The sequence below is a fragment of the Nicotiana tomentosiformis genome, chromosome 5 (assembly GCF_000390325.3).
Source record: "Nicotiana tomentosiformis chromosome 5, ASM39032v3, whole genome shotgun sequence".
Classification (NCBI taxonomy): domain Eukaryota; kingdom Viridiplantae; phylum Streptophyta; class Magnoliopsida; order Solanales; family Solanaceae; genus Nicotiana; species Nicotiana tomentosiformis.
In genome coordinates this window covers 66,138,679-66,149,987 of record NC_090816.1, presented here as the reverse complement: position 1 = coordinate 66,149,987, position 11,309 = coordinate 66,138,679, and positions in this window count along the sequence as shown.

Sequence of the window (11,309 nt, the reverse complement as noted above, 5' to 3'; positions counted from 1 at the left end):
TCGGGCTAAAAGTTACAGGAGCTACTTACCAATGCCTAGTAAATAAAATGTTCGAAGAACAAATAGGTAAATCAATAGAAGTTTATATTGATGACATGTTAGTTAAGTCCCTGCGCACAAAGGACCATTTGTCTCATTTGCAGGAAACGTTCCAGAATTTAAGGAAATACAACATGAAGCTCAACCCCAAGAAATGTGCTTTCGGGGTCGGTTCGAGCAAGTTCCTTGGCTTCAGGGTATCGAATCGGGGGATCAAAATCAACCCCGATAAAATCAAGGCCATCGAAGATATTACCATCGTGGACAGTGTAAAAGTCGTGCAGAGGCTAACTAGATGGATAGCTGTCTTAGGCCGATTCATTTCGAGGTCGTCGGATCAAAGCCACAGATGTTTCTCTGTACTCAAAAAGAAGAACGATTTCGCCTAGACCCTGGAATGCCAACAGGCATTAGAGGAATTGAAGAAATACCTATCGAGCCCACCACTGCTTTACACTCTAAAGGCAGATGAGAAACTTTACTTATACTTGGCAATATCAAAAATCGCGGTCAGTGGTGTCCTAGTTCGAGAAGAACAAGGTACGCAATTTCCCCTTTATTATGTAAGTCAGACCTTAGGAGAAGCAGAAACTAGATATCCGCACTTGGAGAAATTGGCACTTGCACTGGTAAGCGCCTCTAGAAAGTTAAGACCATACTTTCAATGTCACCCCATATGCGTATTAACCACTTACCCACTTCGTAATATTTTGCACAAGCATGAACTATCGGGCCGATTGGCCAAATGGGCCTTCGAACTCAGCGGGTACGATATTGAATATCAACCCAGGACGGCCATCAAGTCTCAAATTTTAGCAGACTTCGTGGCTGATTTCATGCCAACCCTCATACCCGAAGTCGAAAAGGAACTCTTGTTAAAATCGGGTACATTATCGGGGGTATGGACCCTTTTCACAGACGGAGCTTCGAATGTGAAGGAGTCTGGGCTAGGGATCGTTTTGAAGCCACCCACGGGTAGCACTATTAGGCAATCTATCAAAACTTCTAGGTTGACTAATAATGAGGCCGAGTACGAGGCTATGATTGCAGGTCTCGAGCTAGCTAAAAGCTTAGGAGCAGAAGTGATTGAAGCCAAGTGTGACTCTTTACTGGTGGTGAACCAAGTAAACAAAATTTTTGAAGTTCGAGAGGATAGAATGCAAAGGTATTTGGATAAGCTGCAGGTAACCTTGCACCGTTTCAAGGAATGAACTTTACAGCATGTACCTCGAGAACAAAACAGTAAGGCAGATGCACTTGCAAGTTTAGGGTCATCGGTTGAGGAAGATGAGATTAGCTCGGGGACTATCGTTCAACTCTCGAGATCCGTGATCGAGAAAGGTCATGCCGAGATAAACTCTACAAGCTTAACCTGGGATCGGAGGAATAAATATATTGAATACTTGAAGAACGGAAAGCTCTCATCGGACCCTAAAGAGTCGAAGGCCCTACGAACCAGAACTGCTCGATTCATATTGGCTGAAGATGGAACATTATACAGAAGGACATTCGATGGACCATTGGCAGTATGCTTAGGATCAGGAAACACCGATTATGTTCTACGAGAGGTCCATGAAGGCACTTGTAGGAACCACTTAGGCGCCGAATCACTGATTCGCAAAATCATTAGAGTAGGATACTACTGGGATAGCATGGAAAAAGACACTAAGGAGTTTGTTCGAAAATGTGATAAATGTCAAAGTTTTGCACCGATGATCCATCAGCCCGGAGAACAACTTCATTCAGTATTATCCCCATGACCATTCATGAAATGGGGGATGGATATCGTCGGCCCTCTGCCATCGGCCCCAGGGAAAGCCAAGTTCATTTTATTTATGACTGACTATTTCTCTAAATGGGTTGAAGCAGAGGCGATCGAGAAAGTGAGAGAGAAAGAGGTTATAGACTTTATCTGGGATCACATCGTATGTCGATTTGGGATACCTGCCGAAATAGTGTATGACAAAGGAAAATAATTTATCTGTAGCAAAGTAACGAAATTCCTCGAAGACCACAAAATAAAAAGGATATTATCAACGCTGTATCACCCTAGTGGGAACGGACATGCCGAGTCGATGAACAAGACTATTATTCAAAACCTAAAGAAAAGGTTAAACGACGCTAAGGGGAAATGGAGAGAAATTCTACTCAAAGTCCTTTGGGCATATCGAACAACATCAAAATCCAGTATGGGGGCAACCCCGTTCTCCTTAGTATATGGCTCCGAAGCCTTGATTCCAGTCGAAGACGGGGAACCCAATGCCAGGTTTCGACATACAGCAGAAGAGTCAAATCACGAGGCTATGAATACTAGCCTCAAACTATTGGATGAAAAACGAGAAGCCGCACTCGTTCGAATGGTTGCACAAAAGCAACGAATCGAAAGATATTACAATATGAGAACTAACCTTCGCCACTTCAGAGTCGGTAACTTAGTCCTGAGGAAAGTCACCATCAACACTCGAGATCCTAATGAAGGGAAGCTCAGCCCAAATTGGGAAGGACCCTACCAAGTCCTCGACATCGTCGGAAAGGGATCTTTTAAGCTCGGCACGATGGACGGCGAACAACTGCCAAATAATTGAAACATATCGCTTCTTAAACGGTATTATTGCTAAGGTATGACTTTATTCCATTTTTTCATTTATATATTCAACACTAACTCACTGCAGATGATCGATCGAAGATATCGAGACCTCAGGTTTTAAAGAACGCGTTGCACTCTTTTTTCCTTAGATCGATTTTTGTCCCAGGTGGGTTTCTCCGGCGAGGTTGTTAACGAGACAACAATTATGTGCTACCTAAAGACGATGCAACAGTATCCAAGGCTTCTTTACAATCAACCTCGAATACTGGGGGCCATCACCCTCGGATGTTACATTTTCGAGGAAAATACTTCGTGTCAAAGGGTCTCGATAGAGAAACTTTGTAATGGGCCAAACGGTCGAATGAACCGTGTCCATATAGATTAGTCGAACCCCAATGGCAAAACATACACGCATGTATAAATTATACAAAGAAGCATTCTTTCTATATCAAACATCTTGTGTCTCAAAGAAAATTTTCTACTATACAAGCTCCATACTTATGATTTTGTGAGAAATGGCTCAAAGGCCAAGTGCAAATATACCTCGTACACTCGAGGACTGCCGTCGACGATCGACATATTCGAGTAATCTAAACTCAAATTCATAAGACCTCAAAGAGGCACCCCTCGATCTATATGCCAAGGGCATCATTCTCGGGGACTAACACTTCGAACAAGTTCGAAGTATTATTGAGAAATAAGCCAAAGAGGCATACCCAAAGGCTACGGCCAAATCAAAGCGGCTCGGAAATGTCCGAATTCCGCATTAAAAATAGGCCTTCGAATTCTTTGAAAAACCGATTAAAAAAGGCTATCCTCCGCTTGTAATCAAAAGGGCTTTGATAAAATCATCCCTCGAAAAACCTTAAGAAGTATCAAATTATCTTAACACAAACGTGCTAAGGCACAAAAAGAAAAGGAGGTTTCAATCGACATCGAACCCTAAAAAAACCCAATGGGTAAAAAATATGTGTGAAGACATAAAGGAATTTTTTTTTTTACTAAGTCTTCTAAGCCGAAAAAGGGAAAAAATAGCCAGCTTTTGGAGGCCATATCGACCCAACCTAAAGAGCCTAAGGGCCAATACGCTTAGAGTTCGAGATTTTGTTCTCATTCAATTCGGACCTAAGAGTTTCACTATTCCGAGCTCAAATAAAATATAGCCCGAAGATTTATCATTATTTGATATAAAACCTTAAGGGGTATGTTACTGTGAGTTTGAAACTTACTTGAACTCGGCTATAAAACCAGTATATTTACGGCTTTGATCAAGCCATCCGAAATTAAAATCCCAAACATATTGTTAAGCTCGGGGACTCGCCCTCGCTTAACTAAAAAACCTAAGGGTTTGTTCTACTCTGAGTTAGAGCTATTGCTCACTCGGTTATAGAGGCTACAGTAACCCGATTGCAACAAAGTTTTCACAAGGCAAAGGCAAAATAGAACTTATCATAAATCAAAAATCGGAGACGAAACGGAAAGAACAGAAATCTTTCATATATGCAAAGTATTTACAAAGACCACTTAGTGTCTTAGACAAAAAACAAAAGGATAAAAAATCCTAAGTGCCTAGTCCGCCTAGGGAGCCGCATCTTTGGGAGCTTTATCTTCATCTCCACTCTCGGATCCACTTGCAGAGTCTTCTTCATCGGAAAGCAAAGCTCTGGCCTCGTCCTCCAAAACCTTCTTATTCTCGATATCAGCCGTGAGGTCGAAGACACGAGAATGTACCTCCTCAACAGTCTCTCTTCGAGACTGGTCCCTAGTATGCTCGGAAATGCGGGATAATCTAACCTCAGCAGCGTCAGAAATTTCCTTTGCCCGAGTGTTAGCGGCGTCGGCGTCAGCTCCGTAGGAGGCCACGAGCGCTTCTGCCTCGGATGTGGCCCTTGCAAGATCAGTGACCAACCGAGTCTTGAGCTCGTCAACCTTCTGGGCTCGGGCCAAATTCTCCTCCTTCACACTTTGGAGTTGACGCTCAACCGAAGACAGTTGGGCCCGAACCGCATCGTTCTTTAAGGCGAGACGGTCCATGTTCTGCTTCCACCCCAAAGTCTCCGCCTCTTTTATCTTGGCCTCCTCACGAAGTTGCTCAACCAATTCGGCCTTCTTCTGAACCTGCAGGATCAAAGTGTTAGTTGCCAATATCAAGTTAATACATAACAAGCTCCCAAAAATTTGCATTACCCATTCAATGAGCTCGGACTGATCTCGATAAGTTCTTGTCAGCTCGGCTCGAATGCTCATGATCTCCTCTTTTTTTTGCACATAAAGGAGTTTGAGGGCGTCTCTCTCATCCGTAAGCTTTTTGAGATTAGCCTCACATCGGGCCAGCTCAGCTCGGTATTTGGAAGATGCTTCTCGACAGAGTGCCGTAGCCTGTACAGAAAGGAAGGAAATCAGACTTAGAGAAATAAGAACAAACGCAAGCAAGGTAATGTGGGCTAAAACTCACTTGGTTCAGAAGTCGCTGAGCCTCGTCAAAAATGAGTGATGTGTCCAAATCGGGAACATCATCGACCCCCGCAAAGCAGCCGCAAAATATATCATCCCCTTCGGGGGCCGTCCCCATATCGAGGTCCCCATGGACCGAGCATCCCGGAACTGCCCCTTAGAGAACGTGGGGCCGGGTGGCGAATCGTTAATGTTAATTGCCCCGAGCAAGTCACTTGGGGCATTCTCTTCTCTTTGAAGGGCCTCAGAACCAGACCCTTCGGGCACACCTGCCGGTTGTTCATTACGACATGAGGCATCATCAACACCCGATGACTCGGGAACTCTGCTCGGACCTTCCTCATCATCTCGGTCTCCGGCTGGACCTCCTCGACTGCCACCGGCTCAGTGGTTCTCATAGCTTTGATGCATTCCCTCTTAAGAGCCACCAGCAGGCAGTCGGCATCTTCTCCTTCCTCGTCTTCATCTCGTAGAGTTTGGGCTTCATTGGCAGACAGAACGGAGGGATCATTCTTCCACTTTTGAGCCCTGTTTTTCCTGGGCTTTGGGGTATCTGGAGGCGAGTCCTTTCTCCTTTTCTCATCTTTGGTCAGCTTCGGGACCTCCTCTTCCCCGAGAGGCGACCTTATGATAACATTATCTCCAAGACCTGTATGAGAAGAAATCAAGTTAAAAAGAAGTATTTCACAGAAAAGCGTCAAACACAGATAGCATAACTTACCATGATTTTTGGCCTCCCATCGACCCTTGGCCAAATCGCGCCACGAGCGCTCAGCATACGAAGAGGTTGAAACCAGCTGTCGAACCCAACCTGCAAGGTCCAGGACTACACCAGGAAACCAGGGGGAAGCTGCACTATAAGAAGAATATAGATGAGAAGGGGTAAAGGAAACATAACAAGTAATCACGCGTTATCGGTAAGTTTCTACTTACGCTTCATGTTCCATTCTTCTGGGAATGGCATCTTCTCGGAAGGGATTAAATAGAAGGTCCTGACTTGGAAAAATCGGCCCATCCATCCTCGGTCCTTGTCCTTATCTATACTCGAGAACAGCACCTTCATGGCGCGACGCTGAAGCCTTATCAGTCTGCCCCGATAAAGACGGAGGTTGTATAGCCTAATGAGATGATCAAGGGTGAAAGACATCCCCTCGACCTTGCTTGAGAAGAATCTAAGCAAAATGATGATGCGCCAAAAAGAAGGGTAGATCTGGCCTAGGGTTACCCGGTATTGGCGGTAGAAGTCGATTATGAAGGGATCGACGGGACCCGGTGTGAAAGGGTAAGTGTACACACTTAAGAACCCTTTCACATGGGTAGTGATGTCCTCCTCGGGGGTAGAAATCACCACCTCTTTATTCTCCCAGTGGCAGTCCTTTTTCACTTGCTCGAGATCGCCTTCGGATATCGAACAGATGTATCTAGACATGGGCTCGAATCGGCCAACAACCGAAGAGGGTTTTTTGACTTTAAAGTCGGAAGTAAGTTCGCATGGCCCGGGGATGCACTCTTCGATACGTGGCTCCACCGGTGTTTTGTCACCGGGCGGCCGCGATGAGGAGGCTTTTTCTTCTAGAGGAACGGTTTTTGATATTTTTGCCATTGCTATATGAGGTTTAAGGAAGAAGAAGGCGGAATTGATTTTTTTTTTTTTTAGAAATTGGCAAACGAAAACCGGCAAAGTTGATGAACTTGAAAATAATACAAGAGCTTTTTGAAGATTAGAAGAAGTTTGAAAGTAAAGTTTAAGAGGATTATGAAGGTGATTTATTTATAATAGCCAATTTGACTGTTTGAAAGGACTGGTGGCCGATCATCAACTGGCATTAATTAATGACCTTAGGAACTGTGCAAACACGACGCTTCAATCGCTTATGTAGCTTATGTCACGATGTTGATGTCATAATTGGTCTAGGTACTAAATCGAAGACTCAGTTAGTTTCTTCTCATTACACTCCAAGAAACGAGGGGACTATCTGTATACGGTCAAAATCGGGCCTGCCCAATTTTGCTGTTTGATCGAGACAAGGGAGTTGCATCGGGGGTAGCCTCGTAATAAATCAGGCCCGAGCTCGAAGATGAGACATCAAGCCTAGAGATCGAAGTGCACGTTGAGACCGAGGCCAGCAACAATCGAGACCAAGTATGACCGACTTCAAGGGCAGCATAATAAAGGAATGGTGAGATATCAGTAACCGATCGAAGATCACAGCGTGAATCTCTGAACGGATATCCGTGACTGGTCGAGGATCATGGCGTGAATCTCGGAACAGACCAAATCAGAAGCGTTTAACTAGCTGTTTATACGATTTCCTTCTGTAATTAGAGACATGCCATAATTAGGTTTCCTCTACTATATAAAGAGGAGTTCCAATCATTTGTAGGATCATGATTCACTGATAAGAATACACATATACGCTGCTTTCTTTGTCTTATTTATTGTTCATCACTGCTTGTTTCATCCTCTACTGTTCTTATTAACTAAACCTCGATACTATCTCGAATTGAGGTCGAGGCATTGTTTGCAGACTGGTTAGATTTATTTTTGTCCAATTTATCTATTTAATTCGTTATTTATCAATTGGTACTAGTTTAAATCACATAACCTTAAAACCACAATATAAGTTTAATTGTTACTCGATTTTCTGGATAAACAAATAGAAAATAATCATCTAACTCCTCTGAATACATATTCTTCATATCACAATCACCTTGTTATCCAATATTCTACCACCTTTCTTGTAGTCATGGACAAATAATAAAAATCTGTTTGGACACAAAAGAACATAATTAGTTTGTTTTCAAGATAAATAAATTAAATTATCATACATCATTTCTAAAATCAAACGCTAAAACTCACAAAAAAACTCAAAACAAACTAAATGTACATAAAAGGAGAAGATCTGAGGAACAATGAAGTGCCTACCCATGAAGGCTAATTGGAATATGAACATAGGGGAAAGCCTTCAAAAGAATAGTGGTTGGTTAAAGCAATTATGCAACTAACTCAACAACTTAAAAAATAATACTCCTACACCAAAAAGGAGTTGAAAAGTTATCAAAATTGTATACCCATTACATGATGTCTATACAATTAATTACCGTATCAACTTATACCTCAGTTTCAATATTTTTCCCTATTTAAAGAACCCCAAACTTAAGTAACCTAAAATATCTAGAAAGACTTACTCGGTTAAAACTGTTATTATCTTTCTTTAAAATATTCAATACACAAAATTTAGTTGATTTAAATGACTAAATATTTAGAAAATAATGCAATAACTATTCCTAAATAATAGGAAAATATTTAAATGGCTATTTTGACTAGTATGAAATATATTTTTAAAAGGTAAAAAGGGCGAACAACATTTTGCTAAGGGCTTTCATGATTTTAATATAGTACTAGCTTTTATGTACGTGCGCATCTCTCGTTAACTATTAAAAGGTAAGGTGAAAGTACTTCTTCCTCCAACTTTATATTAAAAAGAAATCCATCCAACTTTAAACAAATAAACAGTTATTATGGCACGTCCCAAAATATGTCAATTACGCAACCATTTTAGAAAGACGATGTAACTTTACCCTTTAAATTTGATTATTAAGTTATTCTTTTTGTTTCATCATATTTTCTTTGTCTTACATAAAAAAAATATGTGTGCGTTGGCAAATGTTATATATTGAGTAGTTGCATGTTTTCTTTTCTCATCTTTGTACATAGATATTTAGAGCCAATGTACATACGAATGTTAGTAAATTTTATCTCTATTGTATATTGAGTAGTTGCCTTTTTTTTTTCTCGTCTTGTATATATATGTTTAGAGAATGAATATTTGAGTTTTGAGCTCTTCGTAGAAAGACTATAGTCTTAGAAATAAATATGTTATGTCTCTTTAGCCAAATCATGTAGATTTCAATTTAATGGTGGTATATCATGTTGCAATAATGATAAATAGTTTAAAACAATTATTACGTTAAGAAATCAAAACAAGGGAGGCAAACTTTGTATTATGAATTGGTTAATTCTAATTTTTAAACAAGAAACTCAATTTAAAAAATTACATTTGTGCAAGATTCCAGTATCCAAAATTTAACTGGAAGACGGCATTAACTTGAATTGGAAAGGCTGTTGATTGGTATTAGAATTCTTTCACACACAATTGTAGTCAAATCATTGTATGATTAAGTTCCTTTAGAATTCAATCTCACTTTAGCTTTGTTGTATTTCATGTCTTAGTTTACTCTATATTTTAGACTAATTTTGTATACTTAATTACTTACTAAGAGAAAACTGATGAAAATATGTAGTAATTTTTATAAGCGAGAGCAATTTTCTTACCTTTCTTATTTTCGTATGTGATGTTCAATGAATATGAATTTGAGTTCAAATTCAAATATATATGTTCATATTTTCATGTTTGCATTCATACCTAAATAAATGATCACGGTTACCTTGTTACATAAAGAAGAAACTATGCATATGATATAGATACGACTTCTAAATTAGCAGATGCATTCTGCGTAACCAAACAAAATCATCTACGATGAAAAAAAAAATTAAAAATTTATCTACCTGTCTGAATAATAATTTAAAAGAAGAATACAATTATTACAAACCCAAATTCTCATCATTAATTCTCTAATATGTCAAGATATTCAAATATAAAGCACATAGAATAAATTTACCACGCAAGAACTCAATTGTTGTATCGCAAAGCAACATAACTACCTTCGGCCTGAAATCACAAGTAAAATATATTGAACAATTGATGACAATTCTCAAGGTTTAAATAAAAAATTATGCACGTATCTTACAAATAATTCCGTAATAACTCGTTTATGACTCGTCTGATAATAAAAAAATAGTTTTCCTTATATAAAGGACATAGAGTTGTAAGGCGTAACTGGATTAGAATCCATTATAAATAAGGTATACTTCCTTTATGTAGTGGCGGTGATTTCTTAAAATCTTGGTTGATTTAATTGTTCTATTATAAGAAAAATTCTAAATTTTACAATTTTACCCACTATGGTATTGGGTTTTCCCAAAAAGAATTAAAATTTTAAGGGTATAAAAGTCGATTAACATTTTAAGGATATTTTTGTCCTTCAACATTTAGCGCTTCAATATTCGTGTTTTTATAATAATATAGATTAGTCTCTATGTACGTGCATCGCACGTAAACCCTTAGAACTAAGAAGAGAAAGATGAGAAAATAAAAAGACAACGTGACATAATAGATATTAGAGATATATAGCAATAAACTCGACTAACTCTTATTACAAAAAAAAAAAAAAAAAAAAAAAAATTGATTTCATGCAACTTATGAAAATGTCAAAGATGCAAACGTTAGCTAATATATTCACACCATGAATATTGCATTATGGCTTTTATTTATTGATCAAAGATCCCTTCCCTTGATAAATCTTGTAATTGTCAACTTTCATATGGAGGCCAATAGCTCGTTAGAAAATTTTGATCAGAATCTTTATCAGTTTTTTCACTTATAATGTTCAGTCCAACCATCAGTCTAATTAGAACCTGCAATAATAAAGTCAATTCACCATATCATCCAAGTTATATTTTAAACTGCAAACTGTATAAATTAAGATAAGCAAACTTCATAACAACCAACAGGGTGAGATCACATTGTCAATGTGACATAGAAGATTAAAGCTAGAACGACAAAATATAAATAATAGATCTTGTTTTCATATACCAACGTGTGATGACCCAAAATGTCATCTTTAAATTTAATGATTAATTATGTGATCTAATCACTATTTATCATTACTCGACTTGCGTGTGCAGTCCATAAAAAAAAATCGAAAAGTTTTCAGGTGAAAATGGATTAAAATGTGAATTAGATGTTTAAAACACAACTGAGTTGACTTTGGTCAACATTTTGAGCAAACGGACTCGAATCAGTATTTTGATAGTTTCGGTAGGTCCGTATCATAAATTGGGACTTGGGCGTATGTCCGGAACCAAATTCCGAGGTCCCTAACCCGAGATATGGAATTTTGATGAAAAATTTAAAGTTTGAGTTCAAATAGTGACCGGATGTCGAATTATATGCAAATGAACCCGGGAATAGAATTTTAAAGATTCCAACAGCTCCGTATGGTGATTTTGGACTTAGGAGTGTGATCGAAATTTTATTTGGACGTCCGTAGTGAAATTAGGCTTGAAATGGCTAAAATAGGAATTTAAAGTTTGAAAGTTTGACCG